Below are 12099 nucleotides of genomic sequence, written 5' to 3'. Positions count from 1 at the left end.
TGATTGGTTTCACTGATGGAAGTGCAAGCTTTTGATTTTATTTATTATTGTCGCATGTATTAACATGCAGTGAAAAGTACTGTTTCACAAAACGCACCATTCATAGAGAAGGAAACGAGAGAGTGCAGAATGTAGTGTTACAGTCATAGTTAGGGTGTCGAGAAAGATCAACTTAATGTAAGGTAGATCCATTCAAAAATCTGATGGCAGGGAAAAAGCTGTTCTTGAGTTGTTGGTATGTGACCTCAGACTTCTATTTCTTTTTCCCAAAGGAAGAAGGTGTTTTTAATTATGCTAGCTGTTTTGCCAAGGCAACGGGAAGAGTAGATAGAGTCAATGGATGGGGGGATGGTTTGTGTGTTGGACTGGGCTACGTTCACAGTCTTTTGTAGTTCCTTGGGGTCTTGGGCAGAACACAAGCCATACCAAGCTGTGATACAACCAGAAAGAATGCTTTCTATGGTGTATCTGTAAAAGTTGGTGAGAGTCGTAGCTGATGTGCCAGATTTCCTTAGTTTTTTTGAGAAAGTGAAGGGGTTGGTGGGCTTTCTTAACTATACTGTCGGCATGGGGGGACCAGGACAGGTTGTTGATCTGGACATCTAAAAACTTGAAGTTCTCGACTCTTTCTACTTCGTCCTCATTGATGCAGACTGGGGCATGTTCATTCTTTACGCTTCCTGAGGTTGATGACAATCTCCTTTGTTTTGTTAACATTAATGCTCTCAACCCTTTCTACTTCATCCCCATTGATGTAGACTATGGAACATTGATCAGAAATAAAACAATAAAAAAACAGAAAAATAAAAGTGAAAATGGAGTAAATGCACCAAAGGCCACACTGCCTCTGGAAAGACAAAACTGAGTTAATATTCTGGGTGTAGATCTCTGATGAGGCCTGAGAGCTAAACTATGAAACCTTAACAAAGTTTTCAAGTGTAGAACTGTATCTTGTATCTGTATTCACCTGAGAAGTAGTTTCCTCATTTTCTGCATTCACGATGTACACATTTGCCCATTTTTAGGACTGTTTTCTTTGAGAATGAGGTTTCTGCAGCTTATTAAATTACTTTTTAAAAGTGATCCCATCCTCCTTTGGTGAGATTACACAAAAAATTAAACTGTTTAGTGTAGCACATGGGAAATTCCATCTGAATACACAGCAGATGACATGCATGCATGCCACTGGGATCATGTGAGTGTGTCATTGATCGCTGGTGCTGTACCACACCTGCTGCTAGTGGGCTTAGTGCCAGTTGACTCTCATCTGAACAGAATTGGTTGCTGTCAGATAAGCTGCTCCTGACAGATTCCTAACCCAAAGCAAGCCTGCGCACATTAGGACAACAGGTTAGCAGCTTGTCCTGTCCTAATCCTAAACCTGAAGTGTATTTGCAACACAAGCAAGCCCCAAGCAGTCTTTGATCCAATTTTCAGCTGTTCACAAAGGAGCTAGCTTAATTTAATATGTTCTTTTTAAAAGTAATTTGAAAAATTATTTTCTTATCTTGTGACTCCATCCCCTCAATCAGGAAGGTAAGGCAGTCCCAATATACAGGTGTATTTAAAGATGTATTCAGTGCATCTATAACGCAATAAAGTTATTAGACTATCCTGTTTCAGAGAGGGCTGTGTGAAAAGGTCAGGTAAGACTTAGACTTGCGAACTAACATCAAAAGTGATAGTGAAACTCCAGCTTTCAGTTAATTGCAACCACATGGCCACACTCTGACAAGTCTTATTTAATGGACTACTTAGTTTCTAATGAAATCAACTATTTAACTAATTTTTATACGAACACAACTTCAAACAAAGCTGATCGCTTCGAACATGATTGAAACAATTATATCATAGAATGGTTTTAACACAGAAGGAGGCCATTCAGCTTGTTGAGTCTACCTAGGTTCTCTGCAAGAGCAATTGAGCTAGCCACCCCTTCTCCATAACACTGCATTTTTCTCTTTTCAGGTACTTATCCAATTCCCTACAATTGAATCTGCCTCAATTACACATTCAGGCAGTGCATCTCAGGTCCCAGCCATTTGCTGTGTAAAATAAGTTCTTCATGTCACCTCTGGTTCTTTTGGCAATCACTTCAAATTTGTATTCTCTGGTAGTTGACCCTTCTGCCAATGAGAACAGTTTTTCTGTATCCACTTTGTCTAGAACCCTCATTGCTTTGAATATCATTAAATTTCCTTTCAACTTTCTCTAAGGAGAACAACTGCAGTTTCTCCAATCTACCCATGTAACTGAATTCTCTCATCCCTGGACCCATTCTGAAAAATCAATTTTGCACTTTCTCTAATTTCTTCCATCCTTTCTAAAGTGCGGTGCCTAGAATTGACACAATATGCATTCACCAGTTATAGGTGAATGAGTGTTTTATAAAGATTCATCACGAGTTCCTTGCTCTTGTCTGTTTCTCTGTTTATGAAGTTCAGGATCTAATAAGCCTCATTAACACTTTCCCAACCTGTCCTTCATCTTCAATGATTTGTGCACATATAACCCCAGGTTTCTTTGTTTCTGCACCTCCTCAAAATTGTATTCATTAGTTTTTATTGCCATTCCTCATATAAAATTTCATGTTATGGGATGTGGGCATCGCTGGCTAGGCCAGCATTTATTGTCCATCCTTCTTTCTCCTTCAGAAAGAGCTGCTTCCTTGAACTGCTGCAGGCTCTGAGGTGTAGATACACACACACTGCTATTGGAGAGGGAGTTCCATGTGTGTGACCCAGCAACAAAGAAAGAATGATGATATATTTCTCAGTCAGGCTGGTGAGTGACTTGGAGAGGTATTCCCAGGTATCTTCTGCTCGTGTCCTTCTAGATAATGGTGGTCATTGGTTTAGAAGGTGCTGCCTAAGGAACTTTGGTGAGTTCCTGTACTGCATCTGGTAGATCGTACACACAGTTGCCAAGGTCTGTCAGTGGTGGAGTGATTGAATGTTTGTGGAACAGGTAGCAATCAAGTGACTGCTTTGTTCTGAGTGATGTCAAGCTCCTTGAATGTTATGGGAGCTGCGTTCATCTCGGCAAGTGGAGAGTACCCCTTGTGTGGGTGAATGTTACTTGCTACTTGTCAGCCCAAACCTGGATATTGTCCAGATCTTGTTGCATTTGGACATGAACTGCTTCTGTATCACTTTGTGCTATCCTGCATTAATTGCATCTACCACGTGTCTATCTACTGCACCAGCTTCAAAAACAATCAATCTCACTATTTACTATATTTCCAAGTATTGTGTAATCTGCAAATATTGAAATTGTGCCCTGTACACCCAAGTCCAAGTCACTAATATACATTAGGAAAAACAGTGTACCATTTCCATCAAATCTGATAAGCAGGCGCTCACCAACTCTCAATTTCATGTCACCGAACCAACTTCATATTGATACTGCCATTGACTCCATTATTCAGAGACTTCAACTTTTCTGACAAGCCTATTGTGTGGAACATTATAAATGCCTTTTGGAAGTTCATATATGTCAAATCAAAAGCACTACCCTCACCGATCCTTGCTATTACCAATTAGAAACCTCAATAAAGTTAATTCAGACAATTTGTCTTTTAAAAAAATTCATGATCACTTTCCTTAATTCACTTTTATCCAAGTGACTGTTAATGTTGTGCTGGATTATCATTTCAAAAAGCATTTCACCACTCAGTAGTTGCAGGATTTTTCAGTAAGGGTGTAACGTTTGCAATTTCCACTCCTCTAGAACTACCCATACATGCAAAGATAATTGGAAGATTGTAGCCTTCATGATTTCTATCTTTACTTCTCTCTGCATCCTCATCTCATCCAATCCCAATAACTTGTCAACTTTAAGTATAATAAGCCCATTTAATACCACCAGTTTATCCATTTTTATCCCATCTAGTATCTCAACTACCTCTTTTTTTATATTAATTTTACTGGATGTGAGCCTTGCTGACTGGGCTGGCATTTATTGAGCATCCCTAACTCCCCTTTCAGAAGGCATTTGAGAATCAACCATGTTGCTGTGGGTCTGGAGTAACATGTAGGCCAGATCAGTTAAGAATCACAGATTTCCTTCCCTAAAGAACATTAGTGAACCAGATGGGTTTTTACAACAATCAACAATGGTTTCTTAGTCATCATTAGACTTTCAATTCCAGATTTTTACTGAACTCAAATTTCACCATCTGCCATGGTGGGATTTGAACCCGGGTCCCTGGAGCATTACCCTGGGTCTCTGGATTACTCGTCCAGTGACAATACCACTGTGCCACTGCCCCTCTGGCACTAACTTTGGTAGCATCCTCATCCTTAGTAAAGACATATGCAAAATTCTCATGTAATGCCTTCTGGTGCCTCATGTATGTCTCCTTTTAGGTCTCTAATGAACCCCACTTCTTCCTTGTTGCCGTTTTACAGTTTAGATGCTGACAAGATACTTTTCGATTCCCTGCTGCCTCATAGTGCCAGTGACCCGGGTTTGATTCTAGCCTTGGGTGACAGCCTTTATGGAGTTTGCACGTTCTCTCCATGTCTGCGTGGGTTTCCACCGGGTGCTCTGGTTTCCTCCCACAATCCAAAAACACGCAGGTTAGGTTGATTGGCCATTCTCAATTGCCCTTAGTGTCAGGCAGGGTAAGTATGTGGCATTACAGAGATAGGGCCTGGGTGGGATTATTGTCGGTGCAGACTCAATGAACCAAGTGGCCTCTTTCTGTACTGTTGGGATTCTATGATTCCTATTTATTACACACTTTTAAAAATCCAACATTAAAAGTGACTCCCCCCCCGTTCCTTACCCAAATCCCAAAATGCTTTCTGCGAAAAAAGGTTAAAAATCTTGAAACGTGGTCGACACTTTTATTCTAGTTGAAAGATACATTTCAGAGAGTGCAATGGCCATTTCACCAGTGCATCTGTGGAAGGTGGGGACTCAGTGGAAGAAAAGATAAATAATTTCATGTAAAAATTTTATTGAAGATTATTAGCCTGAATTTCACTGCACAATTGAAAACCCTGGTAGGGCTAAAAGTAGGCCCCCAAGCCTGTACTTTGCAGCAGATAGTCCAGTTCAGCAGTTATATTGCAATGAAGAACAGCAAGCTGGTTCCTAACGCTGTCAGCTGCTCTGAAGCTCCAACAGTGCAGGCCGCTGCTGGGGAAGACAGGAGACTTAGACCCTGCAGCAGAATTAAGTGGGAAATCAGCTATGGGGGAAGCCTCTCCAAGGAGATCCTTGGGGACTCCCTTCCCGCCATTGGCAGCTTCTTTGGGCTGTGCAGCTTGTGGGATGCTGCTAGGAAGCTGCCTCTGTTAATTTGGGGTTGCTCTGCAGACAGCAATATGCCAGTGGCCACATACGATAAAATTTAAAAGGACATCAATTAGGGAAATCACTGCCTGTCTCTCCAGCTGTTACCCAACTGGTCCCACTGTTGGAAAATGCACTGATAGTGGGATTGTGTCACAGAGTTTTATGATGTGATTCCCTGCTATTTTACCAGTTTATCTTCCCCACTTCCCAGCCATGTGCCTCACGACCAGTAAAATTCAGCCAGTCATTTCAGTCTGATATATTAACAATAGGTCAGTTTTGTTTATTTCTTTTATATTCGATGAGATATACCTTTAAACTAACACATTGTGCTTTATGTCTTTGTTCACTACTGATCTGTTGTTTTTAATAAGCCTGTTCTACAGTTAATAGTCTGAATCAGTCTAATGGTGTTTGTTCGATCATTTTCCAAAGTCTTGAAGGCCATACGTGGTTTTGTTACATACCCAATAAGCTGACTGTGGCAAGTATTATTTATGTATGACTCTGGACTCCAAACATTACCCAATTATTTGACAAGTAAAGGCAAGAACTGAACAATAGAAGTGGTCATTGACTCTGATTGTGAACCAAGTATCTGAGTTAAAAATCTTAACAGTAAAATTGTGTTTCCCTCCTTGTCCAAACCTTATTAGTATGCTTTCACATAAGTTTGCTACTTAGATTTTTAATTAATCTTTATTATTTAGTCACATTTCACCTGAGTACATATCCTTTTATTGTTCTTGTTACCAGGTTTCTGAACTGTAAAAATGGGAAGGAAAGAGGAAAAAAGTTTCTCACCGTGATTAGTTCTCACAATTTCTACTTGCTGCACTCAGTCTTTCCAAAACATTAGCAAAACTCATTGCCAGCTAATTAATTCGAGAGATGTGGAAGAATGGAAAGCTCTACCTCTTCCATTCAGGTGCCCTTATTTCTTCTCTTCATTCCCTCTGCTGTGGAATGTGTTGGCAAATTAGCTGGGAGAAATAAATTATATGCCTTTAACCCTTGCCAATCCTGCTCTTTTTTCACATTGCTCCGTTTCCAGCTGTTATTGATCTCTGATCGTTCATGGTCAGTCATGCAGTTGTGTGGACATTCATACAAAATGCATACTTGGATTCTGAGATTTTTTTAAAGTCCATTTGCTGCCCTTGTCTATAACACTCAGACTTTTCTGCAGTATGTTGTGATATCCTGCAGTCTTCAATGCAACATGCATTCTTTGACACGTAGAGAAGGCATGTAAACAAAGCACACTTCCAATAATATAATTCTGACCATAAGACTGGTTTACAGATGGTACCTTGAGTTGTTGATGGCTTTTGTGTTAACTGGATGTTTATATAAACATTCAAAACAGCATATTTGTTTCCTACCTGTGGAAAACAATCACATTGTATAATTATAATAAAGTATAGGAAATAAGTGATTTACTTAAAACATGTTGTCATGGTTGAACTTCATTCTCTGTTCTGCACATATTGTCTTCCACGTATTGTCACTGAACATTAATTTCAGCTAATATTCAGAGCACCAGATATTTATTAAGTCTTGTGTTGATTATTTTACTTTTCTGACAACTGTTTCATGTTAAAGTCCATTCATAATCCATGAACTGTCCTTTTTTTAGAAAGAAAACCACTTCACGCTTTCACACTGCCTCAACCAAAATCAATTACTCATCATCAAGTAGTGTTTCTTGTGTCATTGTCGTGATTTCTTGCAGCCAAGGAGAATCTCCCATACTCCCCTTTCAGACCAGGCACTTCTACACCTCTTGCTTGTCCAGCCAGCAGTAATATACTCAGCACAAATAGATATAATAAAACAGCAAATGAAAGGATATTGTGGGAAAACAAAAAGTAATGTGCTTTGGCTTTTAAATGGGGAAAATGTAGGGCTTTCAGATTGAAAACATGCTGATTACTGTATTGTAAGTGGCTTTTGATTCTGTGGTCGGATTAATTCTCTTGAAAAGTCCAGAACACAACAGCAGCCCTGTCCTCCTCTACTACAGATTCAACCTCCAAGAGACTTGTTCTACATGCTAGCGGATTAAATTGGTCCCAATCAGCATTTTGAGACGAAGAAGAAAAAAACTTCTGCCTTGTTGAATTTGTAAGAGTGAAGACCAGTCAACCCTAGCCTTGTGACTGTCCTACTGCTTTTTTGGCTGAAATGAGAAGTTCATGATTTGTTGTGCAAAACAATGTGAAGCTCGGAACAAAGTTTCCAACTGTTGCCTCTTCTCTCCCTCCCCCAGGACTCCATTCCCCAGCATCTCTATACGCACACACAGAAAGTAACTGGAGAATAAGATTTTCAGAGTATTTCTAGGGCTAGTTGGAGACAAATTGTACTCTATCAATGTGCTAAAGCCTCTCGGTTGGTTGAAATACGAATTTAAATAGTTGTTTTTGATTTCAGAATAGTTTTCAAAACATAACTGGATTAAACCACGCCCTTGACAACATGTTAAAGATTGCTCAGACTTGCTTCATTTCTTACATCTTGAAGAGAGCTTTGATATGAGGGAACTAGGATCATTAGGATTACACTCCCATTCCTTTGTAAAATAGTATTACAGGAAGAGGTTTTACTTTTTAAAAAAAATGTAATTTGTCTTTATTAGCTTTTATTAGCTATTAGGTATCCTAAAAAGGGTTGCTGATTTGTAGTATTTTAGAAAACAACACACACAATGCTTGTCTCTGAAGGTTGTAGCAGTCCATGCTGCTCTTGTTTCCCATCAGTTGCGATGGCACCACTTGGTGCTCAACTAACCTCACAATTTGGGGTATAAACAGTATCAGTTTGCAGCTATCTCTAATCCTGCAGTGGGCTTCTGCTTTGTTAAGTGCCCTCAGTCATGGTTTAGCCTAGATGCTCTGTGTGAAGCAACTTGTATTTTGTCTGAGAAATTAGACCCACAGTGAGATGTGTTGAGTTAGAAATCAACAACTGTTAACTGAATAATTTAAAATAACTGCTCGCAGGAATGTAAATTTAATTCACTGAAGCCAACCACAAAGTTTAAAAAAAAGTGTGCATTCACATAAGTGTGTTACATTAGATTGTAGATTGACTGCACTGAAGTGTTTACTCTAAATTATCTTGCCAAAAGCAAACATCAGGAAATTTCACAGAGCAGGGAAAGAGGAGGATTTGGTGTTAATTGGATTGATCTTTTAAAGAGTCAGCACAGCCATGTACCCTGCATATAGTTAAGAGTTAAATATATGGATTATATTCCCAAATTACAAAATGAAAAAGCTGATGTTTTTATGGGCTTCTGTTGTTGGTATTGATGATAGATCTAATTTGTTGTTATGTCCAGTGTAATTTCTGTGCTAGTCTAACCTTCCTGATTACAAAATAGCCATACTCAGGACCTAACCAGTGTGGATGCAAAAACCAAAACACATGGAAATACTGGTTCAAAAATTGGACCGTTGTATCACCAAATCTGTGGGGGTGAGGAGGAAAGAGAGATATATCAGTTAATGGGAATCAGAGGAACAGAGTGCAGGCTGTCACAAATGGCTGGAGAACATTTCTGAAACTGGATGGGGCGAGGCCATGGAAAGAAAAATATGCTGGAAGCATATCCGGTTATGTGAGCATTGAAAGGAAATTTGTTTGAGGAGATGCAGAGACTATGTTGAGTAATGTAGAATTGACTCATTGGACACCCCTGCCAGGAACTGACAGGAGAGGAAAGAAATTAGATGAGAATGGGAAGGCCAAGAATATCAAAGCAACAGAAGAGCCATGAAGGCTGAGAAGCAACAACAAAACAAAGATCTTAGCAACAATTTGGCATTGGCAACTAACATACATGTTAAAAACAGAGTGGGCAAGAGTAGCAAAGCAAATGTGTGTTCCTCAAGGAAGATCCAGACAAATAGAGAAACAAGAAAATGCTTAGAAGATGGAGAAAGAGGCAAGAAAGGCTCAGATAAAGACAGAAGTGCTGAGAAGAGAAAAAACATAGTTCCAAAGAAAGAGAGAGCACTGAGAGAAAATGTGGCAGATAGGGTGAGAAGTATCTAAAAGTGTGAATGGAACTAAGTGGCTGGAGAGATAAAAGAAGGAGAAGCATGAAGGGGATCCTGCTGTGCACAGATAAATTATTGAAAGAAAAATGAAGCAGGAAGACAGTAGCAGGTAGGCTACCTTCAAGAGTGAACAAGGTTCCAGTTTAAACCTTTGGAAAAATGACACTTACATACACTGAAGTGACCAAATTCTCTCAACTAACTGATGAACATAAGCATCAACAATTTATATTTAAATCACGTCTTTAATACAATAAGTTCTAGAGCATTTCACGGAGGCATTGTAAAACAAAGTGATACTGAGTCATATAGGAGGGCAGATGATCAAAAGCTCAGGTAGGTAGGTTTTAAGGACTGTTGCAAAGGAGTAAAACGAGATAGGAAGGCAGAGAGGTTTAGGGAGAGAATTCAAAAGTTTATAGTCAAGGCAACTGAAAGAATGGCTACCATTGATGGAGCAATTCAAATCTCTGTTACATCTCTATTAAATGGAGATGCTCAAGTGGTCAGCATTATATGGGTACGGATATTTTACAGCACTGTGGGACTGGAGGAAATACAGAGATGGGTGGGGTCCAGACTAGAGAGGGATTTAAAAACAAGGATGAGAATTTTAAAGTTGAGGCCTTGTTTAGCTAGGAGTCTGTGTAGGTCAATGAGTATAGGGATGATAGGTGAATGGCGTTTGGTGTATGTTAAGACATTGGCAGCAGAATCTTGCATGATATCAAGTTCAGAAACTGTAAAATATATGAGGCTAATCAGGTTTGGAGGTAACAAAGGCATGAATGAAAGTTCCAGCAGCATAAGAATGAGGCAGGGCTGGAGATGGAGGGATGTTACAGGGGTGGAAATATGCTGTCTTTGTGTGCACATGTGGTTGAAAGCTCATCGCAAAGTCAAATATGACATTAGAGTTGCAAATGGTCTGTTTCGGCCTCTGACATTTGCCTGGGAGAGGGATGGAATAGGTGGTGAGGCCATTTGGCCCATCGAGTCTGTATTGACCATAATCTCATCCAGGCCCTATCCCCATAACATCATGTATTTACCCTAGGTAGTCCCACTGACACTAAGGGGCAATTTAGCATGGTCAATCCCCCAATCCGCACATCTTTGAACCGTGGGAGGAAACTGGAGCATCCAGATGAAAGTCACACAGACACAGAGAGAACGTGCAGACTCCACACTGACAGTGACCCAAACTGGGAATTGAACCTGGGTCCCTGGCATTGTGAGGCAGCAATGCTAACCACTGTGCCACCCTAATTCTTACTGTTTGTTCTGCAACAGGTAGTTTTGTATCAGATTTGTTTTGTCAGAATAAATTAACTGTAATATTTGTTTTCTGAATTTGAAATGTTTATTTCAAATGGAATAGATGTTGGCAATTTTACTTTGTTATAAAAGAACCTTTTTTTTAAGGATTTTTGTTCTTCGGGTCTGTGAATACAGGCTATCATGGTTATGACCAGCAGCATCAAGCCAGTTCTAACTTTACATGCAAAATTCATTATGTTCCAGGTGAACATGACATTAAATATGTCCATGGAGCCAGGAATTGCATTAATCAGCATCTGCATGTCATGTTTCATTTGAACTGTACATTTCTATATCTTACACAGATCAGAACCTTGGACAGCAATAATGTATCTGGTCCATTTCTGGCCAGGTCACTTCAAAAGCTTTGAACACCAGCTGCCAAGTCATTTAATTGAATCGCATTCAGAAGCTAAGTTAGTGTGGTGCGCAAGAGAGTATCATCAATGTTTCCTTTTAAATGTTTCCTTTGTCCACGCCACATCTTTGAACTGTGGAAGGAAACCGGAGCACCCAGATGAAAGTCACACAGACACAGGGAGAACGTGCCTAGGTGGCACCACCTCCCCACTGCCTGACCCCCTGGGGGGCCCCGATTGCCCTCCTTTTGCTACACCGAGGTCAGGCCACCGCCACTACGGAAGTGCAGGCTAGTGTAATCCTTGCTGGAGTGAAACACTCCGGGGGGTGGAAGATGCTAGAGAGCCTGGAGAATTCAGTCCTGGGTTCACTAATAGCATTTAAATAGTATGCTAAATACTATTTACATGCCAATTCCCAGTGCGGTGCAGATGCTGCCATAAATCCAGCCCTGGGAACATAAGAACATAAGAAATAGGAGCAGGAGTAGGCCATCTGGCCCTTCGAGCCTGCCCCGCCATTTAATAAGATCATGGCTGATCTGTCGTGGCTCAGTTCCACATTCCCGCCCTCTCCCCATAACCCTTAATCCCCTCTCTTAGACACAAGTGGGAACCCCATGTCTCGGCCAGTGCGCAATTCTCCTGGCCTGCGGTGCTGAAAAGTTAGTGCAGCATGATGGGAGAACTGTGGCCATATAGTATGAGGAGAGGTTTGAAATCCAGGGAATGATAGTACAAATTCTTTGTGATGATTTTAATAAAGTGTCTATTAAGAAATAGAAGAAAAAACAATATAGTAAACTAGAAGTACAATTAACTATGAAAATGGCTTTATACAGTATTACTACTTTAAGCACTTCCAAACAATCTTATCTACCTTCAGCGCTAACTTTTCCCAATCTGTTCCACAGCACCTCATGGACTTTAAGAACTATAAAAATCCAATAACTGTTACCACACAGTGAATTTAGATCTCTTGGGATTGCGTCAGAGGTAAATCAGCAGCTCACCTTTCAAATCAGGCTTCCTTCACTCAAGCTGTTTGC

General features: G+C 40.2%; 1 protein-coding gene across 3 annotated transcripts in view; it reads left to right on the top strand.

Annotated features, from left to right (window-relative positions):
* Positions 1 to 6709, top strand: part of atxn10 (ataxin 10) — a 229861-nt gene extending 223152 nt beyond the window's left edge. For all 3 annotated transcript variants that reach the window (XM_080190882.1, XM_080190884.1, XM_080190883.1), the window contains one exon: positions 6061 to 6709. The gene's annotated coding sequence lies outside the window, so the exon portion shown is untranslated. The remainder of the gene's footprint in view (positions 1 to 6060) is intronic.
* Positions 6710 to 12099: the final 5390 nt, after the last annotated feature.

This window comes from Carcharhinus amblyrhynchos, chromosome 6 (assembly GCF_965287045.1).
Source record: "Carcharhinus amblyrhynchos chromosome 6, sCarAmb.v2.hapA, whole genome shotgun sequence".
NCBI lineage: Eukaryota > Metazoa > Chordata > Chondrichthyes > Carcharhiniformes > Carcharhinidae > Carcharhinus > Carcharhinus amblyrhynchos.
This window is presented reverse-complemented; position numbering and strand designations above follow the sequence as displayed.